Source organism: Pinus tabuliformis, chromosome 7, assembly GCF_031772625.1.
Source record: "Pinus tabuliformis cultivar Carrire ecotype Pingquan chromosome 7, CPIR1, whole genome shotgun sequence".
In the NCBI taxonomy this organism is placed as follows: domain Eukaryota; kingdom Viridiplantae; phylum Streptophyta; class Pinopsida; order Pinales; family Pinaceae; genus Pinus; species Pinus tabuliformis.
This window is the reverse complement of record NC_142293.1, coordinates 1556880185-1556902311: the sequence shown is the minus strand read 5'-3', so window position 1 is coordinate 1556902311 and position 22127 is coordinate 1556880185. Positions and strand designations below refer to the sequence as shown.

General features: G+C 35.8%; 1 pseudogene; it reads right to left on the bottom strand.

The window, feature by feature from the left end:
• Window positions 1-12594: 12594 nt before the first annotated feature.
• Window positions 12595-15927, bottom strand: LOC149253905 (uncharacterized; annotated as a pseudogene).
• Window positions 15928-22127: the final 6200 nt, after the last annotated feature.

The following is a 22127-nucleotide window of genomic DNA, read 5'->3' as shown; positions in this document are numbered from 1 at the left end:
GTTCCCCTAGAAAAAATATTATGCAGGCGTGGTTTTTCTTATTGCATGCTTGTGAATGTTGTTCTAAGTTGTGAATTGAATTTCGTAGATTAGTAGAGTAGAAATGTGTCTCTTGATTTTAGATTAAACTTCTTGAGAAGTTACAATTCTATCACCATATTTCTACAGTTGGAGGAAAAGTTTGATTTGTCTCAGGAGAAGTAGCAGCAAGTGGTAGAGTTTTTGGAAAGGGTTTTTGGCGAGCAGATCAATTATTTTGCAGAGAAGATCTAGCACATTGATTTTGCAACAACATATTAGCACAAAGCAAGGAAGAGAATGTTAGGCCCCTATACTACTAGTGTAACCCCTTATTGTTATTAGTACAACCCACTTATTATATTGATGTACCCATGTAGTGCCCATATTGTTACTATTGTGCCCCATAGAAGCCCACTATTGTTATTATTGTGCCCTTACATTATTATTGTTATGTCGGCTCTGATTATGTTATGACCCCTTAGACTCCTATATATAGAAAGGAGGTCTTTTCATTTGTATCATCCAAGAATTGTTCATTTATGTAATGTAAAGAAGGTTTCCCCCTCGAAGAGGCTGAATTCTAAGGCGTTGATCTATCTTTTCTATCTTTTCTTGAGCTGGTTCCATAACATTTGGTATCAGAGCTTTGGATTCTAGGGTTTCACTGCTCCAAACAGGTCATCGTGGCATTTTCGCTATAACTTTTTTTTCTGTGACGTTTCAGAAGTCGCAAAAAACCCCATTTGAAAAGAAATTGCGTTGAACCTTGGGTCCGAATTTCAGAGCTTTTCGCGCTATATTTGCGGAGATATGATCTGAGGAAGTTGGTCTTTTTGCAGACTCCTGAATTACATTCCAAACAGGTGACCTGGGGAAAATTGTCATAACTTTCTCTCTGGGGATCGGATGGAAATTTCGTAAGAAGGAACATAAAGAGGACAGACTGTAGTTTCTTTTATGCATTTTTCAGATCCAAAGGTCGAAACAGTGACACGTGGCACTTCATACAATTTTGCTCTTCTGGAAAGGTCTATAATCAGGTCATCTTGGGAGATTTTGCATAACTCTTTCTTAGAGAATCCAATTTGGATCAGACTGGTGGCATTGGAAAGAGGACATAGAGGGCTACAATAGGTCACAATTTCAGAACTTAAAGATCCGAAGGTACAAAGTTACATTCGTTTCAAGGTCGAACTCCTAAAATCAAGAAAAAGCAAGATGAGGAAGTTTGATGGCAAGGATCCGGTAAATTGGATACTTCAGATGGAGAAATATTTTGACCTACATGGTGTACAACTGTTACAAAAGGTATGTATTGCATCTTCATATTTAGAACCAGATCAATTTTTATGGTACCAAGGGCTTTGTTCTCGTAAACAACTTGTTACGTGGTCAATTTTCACGGAGGAAATGATAGCACATTATGAGGATACAAAGAGCAACACCTTCTTTAGAGCAACACCACAACAATTGGAAAGAGTAAAAGGGCTTTGTGACATAGTGGAAAGCAAAATTATGGAAACCAGGAAGCGTACCCCTCACAACTATAAAGATGGAAGTGTTTTTTCTCCTAGCCTTCCACAACCTACAAGGGTTACACCGCAACAATTGGAAGAAAAAAGAGAAAAAGGGCTTTGTTACAATTGTAATAGCAAATACACTAAAGGTCATAAGTGTGCTAAGAAGAAATTATTCTACATAGAATATGAAGAGGAGGAAGAAAAGGATCAAGAAACATCAAAAGAAGAAGAGATACGCTAGGACCCCACCCCAGAGAAAGAAGAAATGAATAAGACCATATCTTGTAAAGCATTGGCAAGAATTACCACTCCTCAAACTCTCAAGATAGAAGGACATATCAAGAAGAAAAAGGTGCAAGAAGTGAAAGATCACATCGAGAAAGAAGAAATGAATCCAACCATATCTTGTAATTCATTGTTTGAAATTACCACACCTCAAACTATCAAGATAGAAGGATGTATCAAGAAGAAAAATGTTCAAGAAGTGAAAGATCACATCGAGCATCAAGAAATGAATCCGATCATATCTTATAAAGGATTGGAAGAAATTACCACTCCTCAAACTCTAGAGATAGAAGGACATATCAAGAAGAAAAAGGTTCAAGCAGTGAAAGATCACATCGAGCATCAACAACAAGTTCTCCAACTTTTAAAGGATAACGCCACTTCGGTGCAAAATCAAACGAAACAACAGGTAGATCAACATCGTAGTGAAAAATGTTTTGATGTAGGTGATTGGGTATTTTTACTGCTACATCTCAAGCAAGCTATTTATGAGAAGGAAATGTTGGCAATACTACATGCACTTAAAAAATGGCGACCTTACCGAATGGGAAGACTCTTTAAGGATGAGGATGTGGAAGCATTGTTTTGTGATATTTATATTATCCAACCAGATTGGATAAACGAAGCAAGGGATGAATGGAAGAATGACAAAGAATTATGGCCACTTATTCAAAAGTTGCAAAAGATCCCAATTCAAACAATATTGCCAGAAATTGAAGAGAAAGGAAAAATCATATTGGAACCTGGAGCAGTCACAGAAACAAGAACCTGACAGCTACGAAATCGATCAATTTCGGAGTATCTCATTAAGTGGAAGAACTTACCCGCTGAAGATTCCACATGGGAGGAAATTTTTTTTATACAGAAGCATCAAGAACTACTCAAGCGTTGAGGACAACGATTTTTGAAGGAGAGGGGCATGTTAGGCCCCTATACTACTAGTGTAACCCCTTATTGTTATTAGTACAACCCACTTATTATATTGATGTACCCATGTAGTGCCCATATTGTTACTATTGTGCCCCATAGAATCCCATTATTGTTATTATTGTGCCCTTACATTATTATTGTTATGTCGGCTCTGATTATGTTATGACCCCTTAGACTCCTATATATAGAAAGGAGTTCTTTTCATTTGTATCATCCAAGAATTGTTCATTTATGTAATGTAAAGGAGGTTGTCCCCTCGAAGAGGCTGAATTCTAAGGCATTGATCTATCTTTTCTATCTTTTCTTGAGCTAGTTTCATAACAGAGAAAGCACGTAGAGAGGGAATTTCTTGAAATTCTAAAAGGGTTTCTAGTTTTATAGAGGAGGAAACGAGGTCATAAATTCCAATAGAAGTCCTAGCACTAGAATAGGTTCCAAGGCTAGAGCGAGTTTCCTAGAGAAGGAGTAGCAGGGAGTGTGAGTTTTGGGAAGGAGTCTAGAAGCAAGTCCGAATTACCTAGGAGAAGATATGTGCATTCTAAAGAGGAGTGCGAGCACTAGGGAGAAGGTTGAGTTAATTAGCCGAAAGGAGAAGGATATTTCCCAATTTATTTATCCAGTTCTAGAGTTTCGCAGATGACTGTGTCAAGACTCAAAGATCAGGATACGTTGGATAGAGCCTCCAACATTGGCAGCTGGAAGGCTAGGATGCTTTTCCTATTGGATGAGCATGGTCTGAAGAAGTTTGTGACATCATTTGTAGTTGTACCAACAAATCCTATGTTGTTACATGATTACAAGAAGGACATGGCCAAGGCCAAGAGGATGGTCTTAGACAAACTATTGGATCATATTGCACCACACATTGGAGAGAAGGGAACTGCAAAGGAGATGTGGGATGTGATCAATAGGATGTACCAGGTCCCTTCCAAGAGTTGGAAGATGATTCTCATGGAGAAGTTTAGAACGGTCAAAATGGAGAAGGGCGAGAACATAAAATCCTATCTCACTAGGATTCAGGATGTCAGAGATGAACTTGTAGCTATTGGGGAGAATCCCACAGAGGATGAACTAATGTGTACAACTCTAAATAGGTCTACCAAGGAGTGGCGAACCTTTGTTCATGTGATTACTGGATGGGATAAACTATTAGATTGGGAGTGCCTGTGGAGTGACTTCACTCAAGAGGAGTTTAGGCTCAGTATCTTAGGTGGTACTACCAACAACAGTGGCAAGGGATCAAAGGTTGAGAAGAAGGTAGAAAATGCTGCTCATGCATGGAAGGGAAAAGCGAAGAAGAGTCCCATCCAAGTATAAGACTCTAAAGGAGAGAAGAAGAAGAAAGATCTGTTGAAGGACAAGTGCTTCGGTTGTGGTGAGTTTGGTCAATACGTCACTCAATGTCCAAAGAGGTAGAAGGGCAAGAAGGGGAGGCATACAACAACTTCAACAAAGATCGATGGCTTGTCCACCATATTAGAGGACGTTTTTGCTATGTTTTCAACATTATCCTCTGATGGGGGAGGAGTATGATACTCCAATATGCCAAATCAGGCAGGACCTAAGGGAGGAGCAGTAGGAGGTCTGGATCTAGCCAAGGAGGGCTTGATCAATATATCAAATCTAGTTGTATTCATTTCCTATATGGACCATTACCTATGCTACAAGAACCCAAGAGTTAAAGTAGGAGGAGGATTGAAGTGTCAGCAAGGCACAGTCAGATACTTGAGATATAGTGCAGAGCCAGGGAGGCACATCAGATACTTAAGAGACAATTGTAGTGGCACAGTAAATTAGTCAGAGATTAAGACTTAGAGGGAATCAAGCTTCATAAGGATAAATCTTATGGAAGCCTGGATCTTTAGGTTTAGAGAGATCAACACACATAGAGGCACTGGTTGCAACAATGCAGGGCTAGTGCAGAGGCATTAACAGTGTGAGATCAAAGTATGCGGAATAGCATGGTGGATGGTCATTGCTAGAGTGATTTCTAGTGACAGGGAGTCAATTCAACTTAAAGATGTGAAGAAAGGAGGTATCACAAATGTAAGACACCAACAACGTAGATTAGTTTGGCTAGAACATGTTCCCACAGATTAGTAGGTGGTTGGTATACTCACAAAGGCCCTGGGGAGGGCCAAGTTCATCTATTTCAGAGAATATATGTGTATAGTGGAGAATGCCTTCCTCACTAAGAGGGAGTGTTAGTTTTTAAGTTTGGTAGCAGTGCACATGTGTTCTAGTCTCAGATGATGTTTAAGAGGCTAAGGAACATGTGATCTCTAAAACCTAGAAAAGGTTTCGTGAGATAACACTTAATTAAATTAATTAACCACAATTTAATTATTTCCTAAGTCTAACTTAGGAAAAGTGGTTAATTAAAGGCAATCAATTAAGGAAGTTCGATTTTTCTCTAGAGGCTTCTATTGATGAAGTCAAATTGATCTTAGCCATATACTAAGATGCAATCGTGCTCATTGAGACTCTAATGAGAGTTTATGAGAGCAAGCCAAAGGGATTGGAGAGGGCATTAGTTATGAGTTGAGCAGTTCAACTACCTAGTTGCAAGTATTTAGAAAGGGCACAGTTGAAGCTACAAAAAACCATAAGAGCGAGGGTTTTAGCAGAGATTTAGGAGCAAGAGTCCAGGGGAATTTTCCTTAGTATTTTCTAGTGCCCATGAGACATGAAGAACAAATTTAATTCATCTTCTGAGAGGGTTGCTACAACTAGTGCGAATTTCCCAGTTTACCCAGTGTGAGTTGCTGGAGGAGCCACGTTTCAATATCCAATTTCCATATCAGTGTCTTAGAGGCAGAGCGACTTGGTTTTAGAGGCAGAGGGAGGCTAGATGACTTACCTGGAGGTATTTTTGGGGTTGTACGAATCTATTTAGCTAGGTAGTGCATATTTCTAAGATGCAGTGCGAGTGGCCAGGAAGAGTGCGAGTAGGCCAAGAGAGGAAAGATCAATTGCAGAGGGAGACAAGGGTGTCTTCCAAATTAATTTTCTAATATAAGATTGTCAGAGCTGTGCTAGATTGACAAGTAGATCATTGTACCCTTGAATTGATAAAAAATATTAATAAATCCCTCATCTTTTGCACTGGTTTTCCCTTTGGGAGTTTTCAAGGGACAATTGTCCAAAAACAATGGTGTTATATTTTTATGTGTGTGCATCTATTTCTTAGTTCCAATTTTTATATTTCTACAACATTTTTATTGTGAAGAATGTAATAGTGAATTTATCATTATTTTCTGAATAATAATTCTGAAGACAAATAAACTAATAATAATTAGAAGATAAATCTCCAGTTGTTGCATTCAAGGAATTTTCACACTATCTTTGTAAGGGCCAAATAGAATTATAAAAGAAAGGACTCCTTCTGAATTGCCACGATCCCTATTGATCTTCCATTGAATCTACATAACTATAGGGCCAATATTTTAAACAAGAAGACATAACAAGTTATATTTTGGATCCCTCACACATTGTTTCTTGAATCATTATTACATTGGGCTTGTATTTTTTAAATAGTCTTTTGAGGGCAAGATTTTTAGGGGTGCCCCATATTTCTCTCTCATTTGAGAAAATGATTGTCATGGGCTAAAATTTTCAAGGCACTCCCTATGCTAAGGCCCCATTTAATGATCATTTATTTTCCTCTCTTAATGCCTTTTATGCCTTTCTTATTTTCTATCTAGACAAGTATGATTTTCTACCAACTATTAATGACTGGCCAAGGCCTAAGGCTAACACTTCTTTTTCTTCTTCTCTTTTGTTTCTAAGAGAAATCCTTTGTAGGTCTAAGTTTGTATTTGTATACTTACTTCCTTCTACTCCAAGGAATGTACCACTAACTAGAGAGGTGCACATAGAATTTAGTATTCCATTCTCTACCTAGATAGAACCCTTGGCATTAACTTCCAACTTAAAAATATTACTTGGGATCTCCCTTTTCATTGTATTACCCAATTCATTCACTAAAGGGGAGTTCTAGGAATGGGAATTCATTAAAAAATTTTCTTCTAGAGGAGTTTTCTTTGTAGATGGAAGAGAATTAGGAGAAAGGGATTTCCATTCTTACCTTTTTAAAGTGAGGAAATTGATTAATGAATACGTTTTTTGGGTTTTCTAAGTTTTGTGAGTTCTGAGATGACTGCACGATTAACCTTTGGCTTAAGAAACCATAACCCCTTAGAGAAATTTCAAGGTCTAAAATGGGCCTCCTAAGGAATATTATAAAATAATAGTGGAAATAATAAAATAATATTAGATTACATCATCAAATTTTAGAGGGAAAAAATGAAAAACTATTTTTTCAACTCGTATTCTGAACTTATCTTCCTACAATTTTACTTAAATTTTTGGTAGGATCACTCGTTGGATGCGTAATTTAATTCCTCATCAAAGGAGTACCCATGTCGCATACTTCAATGGAACCTTCTACACAAAAAATGAGAAATACATGAAAAATGTGATTGCAATCCACTTTTTCGTGTAGCAGGGTCCATCAAAAGTAGGAAACATCGGTACTCCTTGGATGAGGAATTAGATTCCGCATCCAACAAATGATCCCTCTTGAAATTTGAGTAAAACCATAGGGAGATAAGTTGAAAAATATGGGTTGAAAAAAATATTTTTTATTTATTTTAATTCTTTACTCCAAAAATGGTGAATCATCCCCCATGGTTGACATCATCATCTTGAATCCTATTGGTTCTTATAAAGTTGATTTTGGCTATACAATTTTGTTTTGAGGCCCATTTTAGACCTCAAAATTTCACTAATGGGGCATCTAAGCAGTCAAGATCACCCAAGGATCACACCCGACGTGGGCCACACCAACCCTTAACACGGATGAATTTTTACCATGGAGTTTCGAACCGATGACCTTCACATCACAGATTGCCTTAACAATACGCCCCATCTCTATCTATTTTATGCCCCATGGGCTGATTGATGACTACCGTAATCCCCAATAACAAATATTAAATTTCCCTTTGAACTCCTCAATGCCTATATTCCAATTGTCCTCATTGCTACCTGTGGACGATTTTAGCTTATCATATTCTTCATTTCCTTTCACCTCAATGATAACACATTGATTCCTTTTCTCTTTTCTTCTAGAAATATTTTCTAGAAAGGTTTGGGCGCACTTCTTTTACATGCCAACTTGTAGCATAAAATATTAAGCTTTTGAATGAGACTTTATGATAGTCTAGCACTTGCAAAATTTGCACTTTCCCCATCTTATCTACATTTCTTTTGGAAATCTTCTCAAAAATCAACCTCCACAAAATTTTTTATCACCTTCCTATCCACTTTAGAGTGATAATATTCCTTCAAAGACATGAGTTTGCATACTTACCCACTAAAGCCTTCAACATGGCTTCATTCTATAATTCCATGGTCAATCTACATGATTTCACCCAATAAGTTTCAAGTGTGTGGATTATTTTCTAGGGTCAAAAACTATTCTCTATCTTCATAGGTTCAAAAAAGAAGGTCTCCAAGATAAGCTTCAGGCTAGGGCCTAATCTACATCAATCTCATCTCAAAACTAAAAATTGAGCCATCCCCATATGAGAATACAACTTTTTGAAGATACCCTAATATTATAAACTAGGTTTTCTCCATCCACAAGCACATTGATCCCTTTTGAGGCTTGCTTCCCCATAACATCCAATTGGTGTCTTTTTCATTAATTTTATAGTCTCTCATGCCTACATCTTTGCCTAGCACTAGGATTATCTTATCCTTCCTATATCTATTTCCTTTCTCTTTTCAAACCACCATGATTAAACAAGGTTTCCTTCCTTGAATTCCCTTCAGCGCTTCATCTTGATTGTTCTTATTTGGTTAATGCTCAAAACCCTTCCCCATGCATGGTTCCTTGTCCATCCATTAACCAAACTCCATCACTCTAAACGTCTATCAATTGCACATAGTTCTAGAAGGATCTACTTTCTCCTACACTAGTTAAAGGATTACCCATCTTGGGGAATATATAATTTAATCTAGATTTCACAACCTCTATTGTATCTAATTTGCAACAAACTCCTCAACATCATCATGCGTCCTTTCACCTTGCACATTACAAAAATGTTAGTACCTCTGACTTGTTTTATTCTTCCTCCATCTCATTTTATGATCTTAAGTTTCTATATATGTCAAAGACTTCTTATATACCCTTAGTGATCTCACAACCATTGGCCCTAACCACTTTTCAAATATCCATTTAGCTTAGAATTACCTTCTCTCCCTCTTTTAAATATTCTACTAATTATTACTCCCTCTCCATTCTACCTTAGCTCCTAGTGAATTTGTTTTTCTATGACTATTTCCTTTATATTATACATACATAAATATATATAGTCCCATTGAGAGCTAATTTGGTTGGTTGAACCTTTTTTTTCTAAGGTTTAATGGTCGAGGAGGTCATAGATCCATTCTCATCAAGTCTTATGATATTATTAACATCAATATTCCACCCTCCATCAAGGAACTAGGGGAAGAAAATGGAATTAGTAATGTTGGCAAGGTAGCAACTTCTTCACTTTGAATAGTCAAGTGTACAAGGGTGCGGAGAAATACAATGGTAGAGTGTAGAAAATGTGATGAATTAATTTTGTGAAAATTTCATAAGAAAACAAATCAACATAATCTATTTTAATCTTAAATTTTGTTATTTTCAACAAATTTATTAATTATGAAAGTTCTCACAATAAACCACAATTATAATAAAGTTTTTAAATTTTATAACATAAAATAAATTTAATTTAATTTTCATTTTATATCTCTAAGTATTAAATAAATCCAATGAATGGAAATTCGTTAACAATTTTGAAGGAGCGTTCTTTGCATATGACAAAGAAATGAGAAAAGGTCAATTTCCATTCTTACCTTTTCCAATGAGACCATTGAAGCTACTATTTTAGTCCTCAATAAAAAAAATCTTCAATTTTTACCTCAAGCGAATCCTCAATACTTATCTTCCAATTTCCCTCATTGGTACCTATGACCATTTCTTCCTTATCCTAGTCTTTATTCCAATTCTTCCTTATCTAGTCTTTATTCCCTTACTCCTTGATTATGATAAAAAAACCCTCAACTTCGTTCTTTTTGGTTACAGAATCATGGGTTTTTATAGGCTTCATTGCTACCTTTTCTATTTTCCTTTAGACGCATATCCTAGAAGGGTTTGGGCATGATTCTTGTACATGTCAACTCATACAATAAAAGTTTAATCATTTCAGTGAGACTTTCCACTAGTTTAAGAGTTGTAAAAATTTCCAATTGCCTCATCTTCTACAATTTTTTTGGCAACCCTTCTCAAAATTTAATCTCCACCACAAAATAATTTCAATTTTCTATCCACCTTAAAGTGTGATTCTTCCTCTAAAGCCATGAATTTGCATATTCCATTCTCAAGCCTTCAACATGGCTTCACTCCATGATTCTGTAGATAATTTGGGTAATTTCACCAAATAGGTTGTAAGTGTGTTGATTCTTTTCTAGGGCTAAAACCCACACTTTATTTTCTTAGGTCCAAAAACCTAGGGCCCTAGGAATTTCTCCACATCACCCTCTTTCAAAACTCAAAAGTGAGCCATCCCTAATATGAGTACAAAATTTCAACAAATACCTTAACATCCAAAATTATGCTTTATCCATCCATAAGCGCAAAGCTCTTTTTTTACGCTTGTTTCCCCGTAAAACATCTAGTTAGTTTCTTTTACATTAAGTTTATAATATCTCTCGTGAATACATCTTTGCCTAACACTAGGGTTACCTTATTTTTCCTAAATCTAATGCATTTCTCATTCTTTTGCTTTTCAAACTACTAGGATTAAATAAAGTCTTCTTTGAAAGCCCTTCGACAACTCATCTTGACTATTCTTCTTTGGTTAATGCTTCAAACCCTTCCCCATGATTGGTTTATTGTCCGTCCATTAACCAACCTCTATCACTTAAAACCTCCTTCAATTGTACAAGCGCAAAGCTCTTTTTTTAGGCTTGTTTCCCCGTAAAACATCTAGTTAGTTTCTTTTACATTAAGTTTATAATATCTCCCGTGAATACATCTTTGCCTAACACTAGGGTTACCTTATTTTTCCTAGATCTAATGCATTTCTCATTCTTTTGTTTTCAAACTACTAGGATTAAATAAGGTCTTCTTTGAAAGCCCTTCGACAACTCATATGGACTATTCTTCTTTGGTTAATGCTCAAAACCCTTCCCCATGATTGGTTTATTGTCTATCCATTAACCAACCTCTATCACTTTAAACCTCCTTCAATTGTACAAAGGCCTGGAAGGATTTGCTTGCTTCTACCACCAATCAAAATAAGGATTCCCCATAAGGAGTTGAAAACTTACTTTAGATTTGACAACCATTGTTGTCATTTGGAACAAATCTCCTTGGCATCATCATTTGTCCTTTCACTTCGTACATTGCAAAAACTCAATACCTTCTATCTTTTTTTACTCTTCCTCCACATGCTTTTACAATCGTAAGTTTCTAAGTAAGTCAAAGACCTCTCCTAGATCTTTGGTGATCTCACCATCAACTTCCAAATTTCTATTAACCTTAGGATTGCCTCCTCTCCATCTTAGCAATAGCCTACTAATTTCTCCTTCATATTTTCACGAAAGAGAAAAGAAATTTATGCAGTTCTAGAAAAGTACTAACTTCTTCACTTCGATCATTTTAATAAACTGTAGTGAGAGCAACTACAGTTAATAGTTTTGAAGTTAAAATGAATCTAAATTAATTTCAACACGTTATGTATGTAAATTAATATATACAAATGCAATCATTAAAATAAAAAAATAATTAAAATAAATCTAAACTAATTTCATTATGTATGTAAATTAATATATACAAATACAATCATTAAAATAAAAAAGTTGAAAATCATGTTTTTAAGACAATACAATAATTGAAATAAGAAAAGTTGAAGGTCACCTAGCATTTCAAAATCAAGAGACTACTAAATTGTATTTTTCAAGATTGTCTTTTAAACATATTAACCATAACATTCATAACATTTTCAATATCTTTTTGACATATTAACATAACATTGCATTTCAAAATCTAAAAAATCACTAAATCACAATTTTCAATATTTCTTTTCAATAAATATATTAAAATTTAACGTACATAACGTTACATCATAACATTGCATTTCAAAATCTAAGGGTTCAATAAATCTCAATTTTCAATATATTTTTTCCATAAATGTATTAAAATATAACTTATATAACATTACATATTTATTTTGAGCATGAGCACACAGCTCACGTGGTAAAGGCTGAGGGCTTTCCTGCTCCCCACCCATGATCGATTCCCACGGTTTGTCGCGCTGCACGGCAGCATATGTGTTATGTGTTGACATCGAGCCTCTCTATAAATATTGCACTCATATGTGGGGCTCTCTATAAATATTGCACTCATATGTGTTATGTGTTGACATCGAGCCTCTATATAAATATTGCACTCTGGGCTAATATACCCCACTATACCCTTCCCACCCCCACTAAAATATTGCACTCTGGGCTAATATACCCCACTATACCCTTCCCACCCCCACTAAAAAGAACATGACATATTTAAAAAAATTATTTTTATAAAAAAAATATATATAATATTAAAATAATAATTTTCATTATTCAAAATATAATATTAAAATTATTTTTAACAAATTTAATAATAAAAAAAATACAATTTCAATAATAAAATTATAAATTTTAATTAAAAAAATAAACTTAAAATTTCAAACCATGTAATAATCTAATAATAATTCATCAAATATAAAGTAACTAATACTGTAGATATTTGAAAGATTTCAGAATGAATTCCTAATTACCTGTATGTATTTAATGTGAATTTACAGAGTGAAAAGCAATGGACAGGATCAAAATCCCCAATGAATTCTGCATAACAGACCATTCTCCCCACCTATCTTGAATAATAATACAAATTGTTCTTACTTGAATTCTTCTTCGTCAGATAGCAAGTCATTTAAAACCCCATCGTCCATCCTGGCCGAGGCCTGCTTCACCCACTTCACCAAATCCTCTGCATCTTGGTTCACCTTCTGTTCTTCCTTGACAGCTTTCTTGAGCTGCTTCCGCTGGCTTTTCAATGAAAAAGTACTTAAATCCGTCAGAATCTCATTGTCAGACAGCGATTCCAGCTCGTCCTTCGGCCTGTCCCTGTTCCTATTCCGAACCCTCGTTTTCGACTTCTCAGAAACGGCAACAGCCGTGAGTTCATCGTCGCCAATATGGGAATCAGATTTCTTCATTTTACTGGAACCTGACGATCTCTGGGAGCTCAAGCTTCTCAAAAGCTTCTTAGGAGACCAGCAGAAACAAGCCCTCGGAGGAGAAGGCGACAATGAGCACGATTTCCGAGAGCGCACAGACGACGCCGACGCCATGAACGTTTCTTGAAATCTTCTCAGGAGGTCTCGAGTTCGAATTCCCCCGAGGCGAAGATGCAACAAACATGCTACGTCCCTCGCTGATGGGGCTCGAGTTCGAATCCCTCGGCGACTCTGCGGAGGACGATGGATTATTTCCAGGCAATTGAGCCTCTGCCGATTCGGAAAGACGGCTGTGACGGCCTTCTAGACTTCGAAGAGGACCCGGAGGTCTGAGGTTCGAAACCGATGCCTTGAGCTTTTCGTACCTGCTTTCCAGCTCTGGGTCGAAGCCATGACTCGCAGAGCCTCGGCCTCTGATTCAATTGGTGGTGGTTTTAACCAAATGTTCGTCAAGGAACTGAGATAAGAGTTCTTCCACTGCATTTTATTGCTCTGAATCTGAAGAAGAAGAACAGGAGAAAGAAAAAATGGGGCATTCGACAATGATGGATTGTCTGCCTGTGCCGAGTCGGCGACCATTTCTCGCGAGTGCCACTCATTTCAAAATCTACGGATCCCCTGTCGCTTTTTAAAGGAAAAATCCCTGTCGCTTTTTAAAGGAAAAATAAATGTAGTGGGACTTTTTGAATGGTTTTTCTTGTGAAAATTTGGCAGTAATTTATTGGAATCCGCAAGTTTGATAGCGAGTTTCTGCACAATCAAAGCGTCCTAGGGGTTTTTCAGGGTGCTGAATTCAAATATGCAATTAAAAGACCATTTTAACTACAACAAATCAAGATTTAACCTCAATTTCTTACACCGGATTTCGTCACCAGAATCTCCAAAAAGATAGCATTATAGACCACTCTTAAATAAATGATCTGAAATTAATTAAACGCGATTTTTCCTTTTTATAATATTATAATAATTAAATGCGATTTTCCATTTTTAAAATATAATAATTAAATATGTTGAAGCATCGGATGCCCGTGAAGCGTGGGCGTCGGGCGGTGCCGGAAAGATGCTTTTGGTGACCGTTTGAAGAATAATGTTAAAAGCACATTAAACGTCCCATCTCATATCAATAATCTACACTCTCCTATGTCATGCTTATGAGCATCATTCACACCATTGGTGTTGGTAGGTTGCGTATAAATTCAAACTCTTCTCAAATTTATAATTAATGATCATTATTTACATTTCAAAAAAGATAAAGGTATAAAAAATTTGTGTGGGTCCAATTTTAGTTTATTTTCTTAAAAGTGAATTATCACATTGCATTAGTATATTCATGATTATAATTAGATTCATGATTATGTCCTGTATTTTTTTATGTTTGCAAAAGTATAGAGAGTCTTATTTTGAGGGTTATTATTAGAGTTTTTTTTTTTTAAGTTGAGCGAGATTATATCTTTATATAATATATCATTTTAATGGAGAAGCAAAATTGAACCAGTAACTTCATATCACAGAGTATTTGAACAAACCCAAGTAACTTCATACTACAGATTATCTGAACAAACCCAATCGTCGTTGCTAAACAAGTTCCAAAAAATGTAATATATATCTATATATATATATATATATATATATATATATATAATTTTCTTAATATATATTTTTAATCAATTTAGTTTAAAATTTGTTAAAATGATATATTTAATTTATATAGTTTATACCATTTAAACATCTCAATAATTTTTCAAAGTACTAAATTTAAGTGTATTTTCAAAACTACAATTTAAATATTAAAAATTACAATGTCATCCAAATTTATATAATCATATTCAATATAAATATCCAAATTTATATACTCATATTCAATATAAATATTAAAACTTACAATGTCACGAAAAAAATATCATTATATTGTAATTTTTTTTTTTTTTCAGAGAGAAAATCATCATGGATTATATTAAGAGAATATAAAGTTCTGAATACATACAAGACCGTCCCACCCTGGAACAAAATTCAGATAGGTCGAAACAGCAGATTATACAGATACTTCCACAAAAAATATGACTGTCCAGATAGCTTACAGATATTCCTTCTTTAGAAGCATTATATAACACCATCCAAAAAGCATAGAGATAGTTTCAAAAGAGAAAACATCCACAAAAAAACTGAGAAACCGATGATGGCCATATAAACAGAAACCATAGGCCGGAGATTTATCCGGCAGGGTCAAGATATGCCGATATGTGAACCAGGATAGAGGCAAGGGGCACCCTGGAATCTTGAAAGATATGAGCATTCCTCCATTTCCACAAAAACCAGCATGTAAGGATGAATAAAGATCGCCAAGATGGACGTTGTTCGCTCCACCATTTGAAGCCTTCCTGTACAGATGAGAAAAACCGGTGAGGAAAACCATAAGACAAAGACAGTTCATACCAGATTTGAGAAGTTGAAGCACATTGAAAGAACATGTGAGCATTTGATTCAGCCGCAAACTGACACATTGGACATCTGCCCGGACCCTGCCATCCCTTCCTTTGGAGGACCTCCCATGTGAGATTCCTGTTAGAAAAGACCAACCATGAAAATAATATCATTTTGAGCGGACAAGACGCTTTCCAAAATCTGAGATGAAAGATCGGAACGGAGAGCGACGGAAGGCCTGAAGACATTGCTGCATATAAGTCCTTGACACGAATAGGCTGTGTAGAATTCTGCAGAGACCACGCCAACACATCCCTTGAGCCCGATCGCTTGATTCCTTTGCCTGTAATATTTTGTACAGCCGACAACCAAATGGGACGCAGTGAAAGAGGCAATGATAAGTCGTCCCCGTCCATCCATAAAAAATATGGAATGACATTGCATTAAATATGGAAGAATATAGCATGGATTCTTGTTTCTAAAGTAAGTAGCTTTTGTTTTGTATTTCTATTGTAAAATAAAGTTAATTTAAAAATAGTTATCAATTTATTATAATTATATATAGAGAAATTACAATGTTATCCAAATTTATATAGTCATATTCAATATAAATATCCAAATTTATATAGTCATATTCAATATAAATATTAAAACTTACAATGTCACCAAAAAAAATATCATTATATTATAAAAATATGCAACAATTAAATTACTTCCATAAAAAATATGGAATGACATTGCATTAAATATGGAAGAATATAACATGGATTCTTGTTTTTAAAGTAAGTAGCTTTTGTTTTGTATTTCTATACTAAAATAAAATTAGTTTAAGTTGTTATTAACTTGTCACAGTCATATATAGATTATATCAAGAATTCTTCTCTTAAAGATAATGGGTTATTGTTTTGTATTTCTATTTTAAAATTTAAAAATGGTTATTAATTTGTCATAATTAATTATAATATAATTAATTTAAAAATGGTTATTAATTGTTCTAATTATATATAGAGAAATTAAAATATGCCAAATAAAAACAGTAAATTAATATATATCTTTTTAACTTCTAATTTATAATTATTGAAAGTATCAGATTTCTTCAAGTTTTTTATCAACTAGTATGTATTTATGTTGATTGTAGTTTTATGATCTATTAAAAGGAATCCAAATTTAGGATATAAACTTTTTATCATATAAAATGGATATAAGTTGGTTGTAGTTTCTTTAAATTACATTTTTTTTATTATTATTAAATTATCTATATTTGAATTACAAGAATTTCTACCTAAGAACGTGCACTCTGCCCTGTAGTGACTGTTGCGTTGAACCTCATCCCTACTTTGCGTCAAACTAGCTTGATGGCCCCTCTAGAGGCTGCGTCAAAGGGGTGTCAACCCCCTCCCCCGCCATCACCACATCCAGCTGCCCTCAATTTCTTGAATCTCATCCCTTTGCTCGGACCACCCCTAGGAGTGCCCTTTAGTTTCCAAGTTCGTTAAAAGGTTAGATTTAATCCCTGTGATAGATCTGCCTCCCACCATCACACACAAACCAACTACATCTCTTGCAGAGCAAGGATTGGTTGGGCAATTTATGGGGCTTTGGTCGTCACCAAACACTGTGCAAAAATGGATTGAGCGCAACTAAACCCCAAAAATACAAGGGCAAATTTCGATCCGCTTTTGTGGAAGAGGATATTTTGCCTTCTACTTTGAATCTAAGAGGATCAAGCCCTAATCTTTAGGAATGGACCATACTTGATGGATTCAAGATGGATTTATTTAAACTGATGGACTACAGACTTTGATCTTGAGATCGACATCCCCATTGCAATCATGGTATGGGTGTGACTTCCCCATCTTCCTCTACACCACTGGGAAGATGAATCGGTAAGAGCCATATATAATGCAATTGGGAATACATCGATTGAAGTGAACCAAATGAGAACCTTCATGCATACACAATGATCTGTGTAGAAGTTGATCTAGCTAAAGGACTACCAGAATTAATGAAGACAAAGCTTCGTAGTTGGACACATATTCAATAGCTTGACTATGAGTAACTACCATTCAAATATAAGGTATGTCATGAATATGGACATTTTTCTAATAGATTCTCAAAGCACTTAGCAGAGGAAACACAAGAAGTACAATAAGCACCTTAGGAAATAGTAAAGCTTAAAAACCCCAATAATCCAAACAAATCCTCTAAAAATTATGTGCATCCTCATGCAAGATCTTCTCCTTTTGCACCCCCAACTTCCAATGTCAACCCTTTTCCTCTAGCTAGGACATCACAACCCTCTTCCTCCAACTCTTTTGGATCATTAACCAATATACTCGTCGATCCAGATCTATATCACCCCTCAGCCACCACCCCCGAGGATGATGATGAAGAAGTTTTCAAAGATCCTCATGCCATGTCTCAACCCCTCCCCAATGCCTTGGCCTCTCCCCTATTAGCTAACCCACATGAATTTGACCATGCCCTCAAAGACTCCATCCCCTCCTTGGCATCTTCCTTTGCAAGGATCTTAACTAGAACCAAAGCCAAAGAGGCTCAAGCTCCACTAGAAGCACTTCATAAGAAATACGGGATGAAATCTAACAAACAAGCTCGAGATGAAGTTGCACAAAAAAACATGGCAATGCGTGTACAAAAACTAATGGAAACATATCTAGATAAAGGGCCATTGCTGAAGGAAAACTAGACCCGGGCAGGGAGAGGTAAGGGCTCTGCGACCCCCTCACAAGGTAAATAATGAACCTGGTCTCCCGAAACTGCAGAGGCCTCGTGCATGCATCCAAAGTCAATGCAATAAAAGACTTAATCAAATCATAAGACCCCGCAATTATACTTCTCCAAGAGACCAACGTTAGTGAGGAGGAAATATCGTCAATAACCAAGATGACCAGGAACTACAAAGAAACAATAATCAACACAAGAGGGGAATCATGAGGCATGTGTACCATATGGAATAAAAAAATCATGGATATTCAAAGAATACACAGAGATCAACATTGACTCAAGACATATCTTCACAAAAAATAAAATGGGATTGCTCTTATAGTATACAATATATATGATTCATCCCTTTATAGAGACAAAGAACAAAGTTGGATTTCATTAGAAAGCAATTAATAATATGAAGGATATTAATATGTAATATTAGGAGGTGATCTCAATCTAGCTATGAATGTTGAAGAAAAATGAGGTGGCTCTTTCTTCTAGATCCAATTAGATACAAGCTTGAGGAAAAAATGATTGAGCATAGTTTAATGGATGCTAAGCCAAAAAATTGAAAACACACATGTAGTAACAAAAATATAGGCTCAGGCAACAAAAAATAAATATTGGATCACTTTATAAGCCACACTAGTCTCATCACAGGTGCTAGAACAACAACTTACAAAATTCTCCCAATAACATCATCAAAAAACATACCCATCACCTTAAATCTGGGAGAAAGTACCAATATTGGACCACTTCCCTTTCAATACAATCCTCTTTGGTCCACCAATGAGGATGCCAATATATTAATTTAACATGCTTGGCGCAAGTCCAGAGTCAATGGCTCCCCCAACTTTGTTGGGAGACAAAATTGAAATTGGTTAAAAATGCACTGAAAAGATGGGTAAAATCAAACTATAGAGAGCCAGACCAGGAGAAAAATGACCTTAAGAAAGAATTAGTTAAAGTGCAGGAAAGGATGGAGAGTGAGCATGAAACAATAGATCTTCAAAACAAACAAAATGATCTCTATTGGAAATTATACCAATTAAACAAAAAAGAGGAGGAAAGCAACTCAAATCCATAAGTCTCTGGATTTAAGTTGGTTATAAGAACACAACTTTCTTCCATAACCAAGAAAAATTCAGAAGGAACAAGAATCGAGTAGATTAGATATTTGGAGAAGGAAACATTTTAATAGAATGGAAAGACGTGATAAAGAAATAAGCATATCTACACTTCAAAATATTGTTGACAACGGATCCAAAGCCTGACAACTTCAAAGGAATTCTTAGGACGATTCCAAAAATGGTTTCTAAAGAAGCCAATACAACTTTGACAAAGTTAGTGGAAAAAGTACCGGGGCTAGATCAATTTACCATAGCCTTATTATTAACAAATATCTTCTTAAGATGATTCAATGGGTTCAGAAGAAGCACAAAGTAGGAGACAGCACCAATTTGACCTTCCTAGTCTTAATACCCAAAGAAATAAAGCCAACTAACTTCAATAGATTTCAACTTATCTCTTTGTGCAATTCTTCATATAAAATCTGATCCAAAATTCTGGAAAATCGACTCAAAATTCTTCTCACGTGGTTGATTTTTGAAAACCAAGGTGTTTTCCTTCAGAAAAGACAAATTGTTAAAATTATTATCCTAGTACATGAAGCCATCCATTCCATATTCTCCATAGAAGAAGAAGTCTTCATTCTCAAGATTGACATGGAAAACACTTTCGACAGAGTAAGGCACTATCTTTATGTTGTTTTATAAAAGTTTGGTTTTTCTAATGAATTTGTTGATCTCATCAAAGCTTGCATCCAGAACCCTTGGATGGAATACTAGGGAAATTCTTTTAGAGCACTCAGGGAATAAGACAAGGATGTCCCCTATCATCCTTCCTATACATTATTATGGTAGAATCTCTCAGCAAGAAACTGGAGAATGGTAGATAAAATGGGTTGAATACTGGAATATACTACAACAGAGGAGTAAAAACACAAATCACTCCTAGTTTGTTCATTATACACTATTAATAGGAGGGGCATCTAGCATTATGGATAGAATATTCAAAAACACTCTGGACTAGTCCTTAGAGGCCCCAAAGGACTTCTCAATAAGCTTAAGAGCAGTATATGTAACAACCCTGGTGAAAATTCCATGTAATAAAATTTAATGAAGGAAAAATAATAACCGCGGTTATGGGACAGTTATTCCAAGCTAAATGTTGGGAAAAAGCATCCTAGTGTGGATGTTCATTTGATTTATTATGGCTAAGGAAATTACAAAGGCAATGGAAAAGGATTTGAAAAGGCATGAGGCATTAATTGGCATTTTATTTATGAAAATAAAGGAAATTAGGAGAAAAGGAAGGTGAAAGGTCACATGTTGCATGTGAGGAGGAAAATGAAGGAAAATAATGGAAAATGAAGAAAATAGAGGCCTCATTAATAAAGAGTCTTATGAGGATTAGTTGGTACCTTTTTGGTCAATTCAATTTGGAGCTCTCTCGCACTCTTGGACACTTAGAGTTTTCTTGGAGCACTTCAGCATTGGATGAAGAAAGGAAAGAAAGGATCAAGCAAGTAAGAGCAGGATCTAGCAGCTACAACGGGATTATTTGCAAGTATCTATTTGCATGTGTGATTTCCTTGCTAGTTTTGGCATGCATGGTTATGCATGTCTGTTCTTGGTTCTCTTGTTGTCATTGGCATGGGTTTTGGCAGGTGTGACAACATTTTTTAGCCTAGCCTTGCCATTTCCAGATAGCATTGGTGTGATGGGGTTCTCATGTTTCAGTTGAGCTATATTTCCAGATGGATTCAAAATTGAGTGAGGTGGATCTCTGAAAGGAAGAACACATGGCCTAGTGATCCTTGAACCAAACTATGGATTGTAGTAAAGCCTTGACCTAGTAACCCCTAAATCGGACTGTGGGTTACGATAAAGCCGAATTTTGTGTTGCCCCGATGGGCCTAAGAATCCTCGATTTATGAATGGATGGATATACGATAAATCCTAAAGGTGGGTTCCCTTGGTCAATCCTTGAAATCCTTGGCTGATGAATGGAAGGATATATAGTAAAGCCTGGAGGGTGGTGTCTCAATTATGGCCCAGTGATCCTTGAATCACACCGTGGACTGTGGTAAAGCCTAGAGACTAGGACACAGTGAAATTTCTCATGTTGTAGGTGGAGAAATCTAGTGGAATCTATGCTTATTTGTTTTTCTGGGGTTATGAGTGCCACATTGATGCTTGGAATATGGCATGGGGGTGATTGGTTGATACAAATATTTGGTTTGGCCAATCTATGGTCGAGTGGTTCATGGAAGTCACAAACTTGGTTGGTTTTTGCATTGGCTTTTGCATTCCTTAATAAGAGTTCCTTCTCCTTGGTATTTCATGTGTAAATGTACTGGTTTATATGTGGATGATATCATTGTTGTATCCCTATTATTTCTGTTGTTTATATGCTGGTTATGAGTATGTTTTATGACAATTATGATGAATGGATTTCATCATGTTTTTATTTTTAAATGAAAGAACAATGAATATATGACCTAATAGATGGTAATGTAGCTAATGTTATAAGGCATCAATGCTTCTTGGTGATTCTCAAATAGGTAAGAGATCCCTATGCTCAGATCTGTTGTTATGACCTGTAGAATGCATATTTGTGACATGTTTGACAAAATGTCTGTCATGGTTAGTAGGGGTCCAATCAAGTATTTTTTCAAGTATTTGCATTTGTATCATTGTTTCAATGTTACTTTTCATTTTTGGAAGTTTCAGGAAGTTTTGGGCAGTGGTCTAAGTCTTGGCCCTTAAAAAGTGGTATGGAATCTCGGGTCACTAGCTCTGAACTAGATGAAGAAGACCCTAGCCAA